The sequence below is a fragment of the Poecilia formosa genome, unplaced genomic scaffold (assembly GCF_000485575.1).
Source record: "Poecilia formosa unplaced genomic scaffold, Poecilia_formosa-5.1.2 Scaffold42, whole genome shotgun sequence".
Taxonomy (NCBI): Eukaryota; Metazoa; Chordata; class Actinopteri; order Cyprinodontiformes; family Poeciliidae; genus Poecilia; species Poecilia formosa.
Window position 1 is genome coordinate 2,858,719 of NW_006799981.1, and position 7,386 is coordinate 2,866,104.

The window sequence follows — 7,386 nt, forward strand, 5'->3', positions numbered from 1 at the left end:
AGTGGCAGTTCCTCAAATGGGAGGAGGGAAACTACTGAGGCAAGAAGATTAGACCCACTGTGCATCACACTAACCGAGGTGGTCTCCTCAAGTTAGAAGGGCCTGCGTGTCCTCAGGATCAGTGAGTCAGAACAGTGCTCTCTTCAAACAGGATATTGGGCCTCGCTTGAGGTGAGTGCACCTAATTACCTGGACTTCCTATCTGGAGGAGGTGACACAGATAAAACTCTTCCTCTCTGTTGTCCCGGTTGTTGTCAGTCATGTTGCACTTTGGATGATGAGGGTGAGAAATCCCCGGGATTCTGAAACCAGGAACTTTTACTAAAAAGAAAAAGGAAAGAAAAATGGCCTACAGGCCTGCCAAGAGGAATATAAGCTCCATCAGAACGACATCCGTTGCCAGCCTTGAGGGGAAAATATTGATGCTGGCAGCCTCTTGACGTCCTTTGCACCATGACGTAGCGGTTTTTCCATGACACATTTGATGATTGTTTCCAAATGGGCCTGTCAGTTTCAATATAGATGACCCCTCCGCTTCACTTTCTTCTAGAGCAAACTAAATCCTCAGGCTCATACATATTAGCAGGCACACTCCAGGAATAAGTCTTGAAGAAGAACAGGCAGTGACAAGCTGATATCAGTTTTGATATTCGGTCTTCTCATTCTTGACTGAAAGAGACCGAGGCTGTTTTCATAAGCCTGTAGATGGAAAGCCGGCCGCAATGTTATTTCCAGGAAACTGGATGTAAATTCATGAAATGGCATTACACACCAGCATGTGGCGTGTCAGGGAGCACACGGACCAACCACAGAGACGCAGGGGATCTGCAAAAATGTTGCTCAGTTTATTTACATAAAACATAAAGAAATATCAAGGGAATGCAATAAATTTGAGCTCATAAAAGGAGGTCAACAAAGCAAACTCAACACAGGAAACTTGAGCACAAACTGGGGGGAAACGTATGGAGCGACTGAAGGAAGCAAAAAGTAATAAACTAACAAGCTATTTAAAAACAAGTTGAACAGAATAACACAGGTTAGTAAGCAATAGGAAGGAAAATATACATTAAGTATAACCGAAAAGCAAACGTTAAATCCGTACAATGTCTGAAGAGATCCAGAAGACACAAACCGATATCAACTACAGGAAGATCTGATCCAGGTGGGACAGTTTTTATTAACTTGGTAACAAAGAACCGACAGATGTAACTTAACTCAACCCAAGTGGCCACATTTTTACTGTGTTACTAAACTGTTAAATATTTCTACAAAACAATTATAAAAATGTCCTACTGGGGATATGCTCCTATTAGTGCAAGACATTAAGTTCAAAGGGTCTTTTCAACTTTGAACATGGATATCCTTTACAATTCAGTTGGAAAACAAACAAATCTCATTGGGAAACATGTAATAAAAGTGACATAATTTGATTGCATAAGTGCACTTTGGTTTCTGTTTCAACATCCAAGCTTCATGATTTCACACCTGCTATAAATTCTTTTAAATTGGAGGAACCTGAAATCTGATTGATATATTATGGATATTTGGTCCCCACCTCCTGACTGTTATCTTTGAAGACTGAAATCGTTTTGATCCTTTGTAACCGGGGCTCAAATGCAAGGTTGGAGAGGAACAAATTTCAGAAAAAGACTGAATGGTACAACTGAATTAAAAGTTTCTTCAACAAAGTATTTAAAGGTCTGCACACTTATGCAACCATGTTTATATCCTTTCCTTGAACAGTTTGGATAGGTTTTGAGTTGTAGGATGTAGGCCAGAGTAAAAGTGTTTTATTGTAGTTTTATTTTATCACATGGATGTCCATATATTTTATATGTTCCTACATACTTTAAGGTAATTCTAAAAAAAATAAATAGAGAAATTGTTTAATTTACATTTTTAATAGGTTCCACTGCATAGTGATACTTAAATACTAACAGGCTATCTACTTCACTACAAAAAGGGGGAAAAGTCATCATGTTTCCTCAAATACAATTAGATACAATAAAATACTTCAAAAGGAGATCAGGTAACTTCATATAACAATAAACCTTTCTCTAATTATATTTAATCCCTGGCTTAGGCCCAGTGCCAACATGAGGTGTGTCAATGTAATGACTGTTGCCCAACACATTATGGACAGTGTCGAGTTTGTCTACAGGCCTCAGTCGGGTCGGAGGCAGGCGAGCGGCCACCTTCCAGAGCATAACGTGGAAATATTTGGGAACTGCTCCGTTAATGGGTACAGCTGAATATGCTGCTTCACTGGAGCATATCAACTACCTGTTAATGTTAAACTAATGAGCTGTTCTCTAGGGTTGTCACTTTAAAGCTTTTGTAAACACACTTGGTAAATCACAATACAAAAAGGCGTAAATGTGCTTGGTGGCACAGAATAGGCCACAGCAACAATATTTTTAGATACTTTAACACTCATTTGATGTCATTTCTAAAAGTTAGTATCTGTTTAATTGAGAATAATTATTTGTGTGGTGAAAGGAAAAAAAAAATACTGAATACTGAACCATGACTAGATCGGGGTCCACTGTAACTACGATTAATAAAAGCTAATATTTCTTAATTAATGCATTGATTTTATTAGCTTAAGTTTATGATGAATTTATGAACATTAAAATAAAGAAAATTTACTTAAGATTTTTTTATTTTTCCTTTTCAACAGGAAAGCAGGAGCTAAGCATCACCATGCTAGGTCAACAGGCTGGCAGTGAATGCAGGTTTGAGCCTGGCTGATTACCTGGTCAGGGGAGAATCAGCTGCAGGTGTGCAGAGCAGCAGTAAGGAGGAAATTGCTCTCATGAGCGCTGGCGAATTAGACTAAAGGCTATTCACACAGCAGGTAAATACCAGCTAAGTCCACTGTTTTGCCCTTATGCGACTTATATATTTGGGTTAGGGTTTGAACCCGATTTTGATCTTTTCACCATGTCTATTATTTTTTTAATATAACTTTATCCTCATAATTTTATAATTTTATTTTTTAAATATTTTTTTCTATGAAGGATCTGCGTCACTGGAGCACATCTATGTCCCTAATATGCCTTTGTAAATTAGTAGCTTGAACGGCCAGCCAATAATTAATTAATTAATTAAATAAATACATTTTATTTTATTTCATTAAATTAAAGCAAAAATAAAATAAAATAAAATAAACAGAATTTATTTTAGCAAAAAAATCAGTAATGACAAACAATTGTGTGAACATATAGTGTGGATCTCACCTGGTGGGAAGAGGAAATGAACAGAGAAAAAAACAATCAGGGAGGGGAAAACAGTGGAGATAAGAAGGAAGTTGGAAGAGAGTAATGTTTTTTATCCTGCATGATAAAAAGTAAGCAGGTGATATGTTGAAAGTAAGCATAGTGTACTGAACTATCCATAAAAAGTAAACAGGTGATATGTATCCATACTCCAATGTGCAACAAGAATCTACTGTATAACTAGAAGTAGTCAGAGTTAAACTGCAGAATTGAAGTTTTTCAAGGCTCTTTAGAACTGTGCAACAATACTTTGCACTAAGTGTCATAAACAGAAAAAAAAAACAGAGAAGAGAATTTAAAGTGAATTTCAACATTTTCCCATTTTGTTTCATTGCAAGCTTTAGTATATTTTATTGGGAATCAGCAGTCTAGATTAAAACCACGTGGCCATTAATTGTAGAGGAAACATGATGAATGGTTTTATTTTTTTATTTACAAATAAAATCCTGGAAAAACAAGGCATGCACTTCTATTTCTTCCCCTTTGCTCTGATGTCCTTAAATAAAATCCAGAGTACCCAGTCGTCTTCAGAAATACTTGAGCATTGCATTTCCGTGTCTTGGAATGGCCCAGTCAAAGTCACGATTGGAATTTCTTTCCCCTAGATGCTCTCCATTAAGTTAAGTGAACAACATTCATCGGGGTAAAGTTTAGTCTCTTATGTGTGCAAAGCTGGTCAAGACTGTGAAACTGCAACACTTGTGTATCGTAGGAAACATAATCCAGAGTAAAGTTAAATTTTTAACCTTTTAGAGGAAATAGGAGGCTTTATTATCTTGTCTTTTATTTTGTCTTGGCTTTGACTCTCAAAATGCTGTGAAGCAGTCATAAAACTGTCAGTGGGGGGGAATGTTTCCACACACCATGATAACAACCAGCACAGAGGCAATACAAGCGTGGGTGCCATAGAGACAGCACATTGTGATTACGCTGTTGTTCCTTATTGATAGTCTGGATTATTGGCTTGTTCTCAGAATACTATCTATTTTGTTTTAATAAAGTTACAAGTCTACATGCCTGATTGTTTTTTTCTTTGTCTTGATCTGCTAATTTCAGCAGTTTTTGCTTAGATGACTATAAATCAAGTCTCCAACTCAGTGAATCATTCACCCTTCAGTATAAATAAATAAAATAAAGAGTTACCTCAAATATTCCAATAAAAAACGTCAGTGTGAAGTTTCATAAGCTTTCAGATAACAGAACACATTGCTTTTTAAAGAGGTTTTCTATTTACTAGACATTGGCTCTGTAGCCTGGTTTTGTGGTCAACCCATCGAAAATGGGCTCCAACTTTAAAATGAAATGGCTTCATGGCTAACAAATTAAACAGAACTCAATAAATAGTGATTACAAAGCTAAAATGCAGAATTTATGCTTTTACCTGAAGCAGATTTTATGTTTGATGGCAAAATAACAACGCTTGCCTGGACATGGCTGTTTTTTATGGAACAGCAGAGAGGCAGGGTTGCTCTGTTGATATATTGCACATGCTGTCACACATCGGCTTGGAAAGGTATTTATAACCCTTGAACTTTTCAAGATTTTGTCACGTCACCACCACAAATCTCAGTGTTTTGTGCCTCAATTTTATGTTGCAGTCCAACACAAAGCAGCACATAATACATGAAAGGGAAAAAAAGGCCCAAAGGTTTTCAAAATGCAATAACTAAGAACCACTTTGTGACTCTTTTTCTTGGACAAAACATTTTTGTCCAATCTTGTTTGAAAAATAGTTCAAAAATAGTGCAAAGAGAGCATTTGTAGACATCAAGTTTCACATCAATGCAAGAGATTCTCAATTGGATTTGGTTCTGTACTTTGACTAGGCTATCCTAACACACGAACATGCCTTGATTTAAGTCGTTCCACTGTAGCTCTGGCAGCTGGGGTGTGAACATTCACCCTTCAAGTCTTTTGCACCCTCTAACAGATTTTCTTCTTGTGTGTAGCGCCACCCAATACTGAAGTAAAGCATCCCACAGTATGATGCTGCCACCACTGTGTTTTAACGTAGGGCTTATGCCAGAATTCAAATGGGACTTCCGTTTGCTTTCTGCCAGCACCGGCTTTCTCCTTGACAGATTTGTTGAGTTAACATTTAATAATTTCCTTGTCAACATATTGCCCCACCTGAGCGGTGGACTGCTGCATCACCTCCAGAGTTACCATGAGCTTTTCGGGTTTTTGTTTGTTTTTTCAATAAATGTTATTTTAGGTGTGCAGATGTGCCAAGGTCATTCAACACTTACCTCTGATGTCACAATAGTGTAAGTACATTTTATTTTGCAGTATCAAAGTAAAAGGGGCTAAACATAAAGGTATGACGAGCTTAAATATTTTAAGTGAACATATTTCTTTCCGCTTCAGAATCGCACGCTCATCATTAGTCTAACACATGAGATGCTGATAAAAAAAATGTTGAAGCTTTAAATTCTAAGAATAAATTTGCGATGCACAGAAATATACAAATGGTGACGTTATTGTGCCTTTCTGCATGCGTCCTGCAGGCTGGCAGAAGCAGACGGTGTTTTGACACGAGGCTGCCTGTCTGTCACCGGCCAAGTCGGTTCGCGCTGAGTGAGAGCAAAGCGCTGGCACGCCTCACAGGATCCACGAATCAAGGCCGCCGCAGTAGAATGGGGCCCAGCGTTTTCTTAATTCACTGACAGACGCCGCTAACTCTGTTTACGACAGCTAAACAAAAGCAGTCTGGAAGCTATAGACTCACCGCCTTGTTTTAATTAATTTTATTTGATAATGTTTTTCATTCGGCCCCAATCAGAGTCGCTGAACGCATTTTAATGTGGTGTGCTAATGCATGAGAGTCTCAACTCCCCTCGGTGCGTTATACGTTTTGTAAATCAGGGAGAGAAAGAGGAGATCTTTTGTGTCAGCACATCTGACATTCCTTTGTGCGCCGTTAAAGGCTTGTCTTGTGAAATCATGCTTCAATGCCGTTGTGGAGACGTGGTTTGTGCACATTCATTATGAGGGGCTTGTGAGTGACATAATGTTAGCACTTAAGGTTGAAAGCGAGGGGCTGTGCTTATTAACAGGCTCATAACGAACCCCAGTTTGTCTTGTTGATACAGAATGCGTGTCTGTTGAAAGTTACTGGATGCTACAGGCAGGTTTGCTTTAGAAACACATCAAAAAGTTCAAATTAATTTTGGCTCACTTAAGACAGAATGCATTCAAGTTGCCCAGTAATCATAACGCTCCACTGATCTAAAGCCCATTGTCACACGGCCACTTGAAGAAGTCTTTTGTGTAACAGAAGAATGCCAGCGTGACCCCCGGCAGCGCCGACCAAGGCCAGGGAGACGTTTCTTTGGCCCAGCCGCCCACTCCTCTCAGCAGCCCGGAGTAAGATTTCAAGGTCCGAGTGGCCATGAGTGTTGCTGAGAGATAGGCAGAGAGAAAAGATCCCCAACCCAATAGCTTTGATGATTGAAACAAAACACGGAGCCCCCGCAGACCACCGCCCGCAGACGTGGGACCGAATGTGCTGTCATGCCTATTTGCCGGTGGCATCACTCAAAATCTGAACGCATTTGCTGTTTTTTTTTGTTTTTTTTATTGCTTCAGTGAACACCCCAGTGTTCAATTCAGTGGGTGTTGATCAGGAACTCGCTCAAAAATGCCGACACTCGTAGAAGCTGCTTTGCTGATGAGGAAGATGAGCACACAACCAGAAATGACCATCATTTTTGGAGGTCAAAGGTGGGGCTGTCGGGTCCCACCTTTTAGAACTTACACAAAATAAAACCTTCTTTTCATGAATTGGTTGGGAGTCATCTCTGATCCTCCAAATGCATCACTACACTTCTAACGCAACAGACACTTACATTGTGGAGGCAACAGAACAGCTTTACGGTCTAACAAAGTTTTAATTTATCCTATTCATTGCGGTGCAGTGGGTCCTACAGGGAGGTGGAACAAAGTCAGTAAAAATGTGTCTCTTTATTGGATTTGGAATCCCATTACATCATTTAAAGGGCCAGGCAAGTTTATATAGTTACATTTATTGGCACCCCTGGTAAAGAAGTGTTAAAAAGTCTTAATATAAATCTAAAAGAGAAAAATTCAGCCTTTATTGTGAGCACAT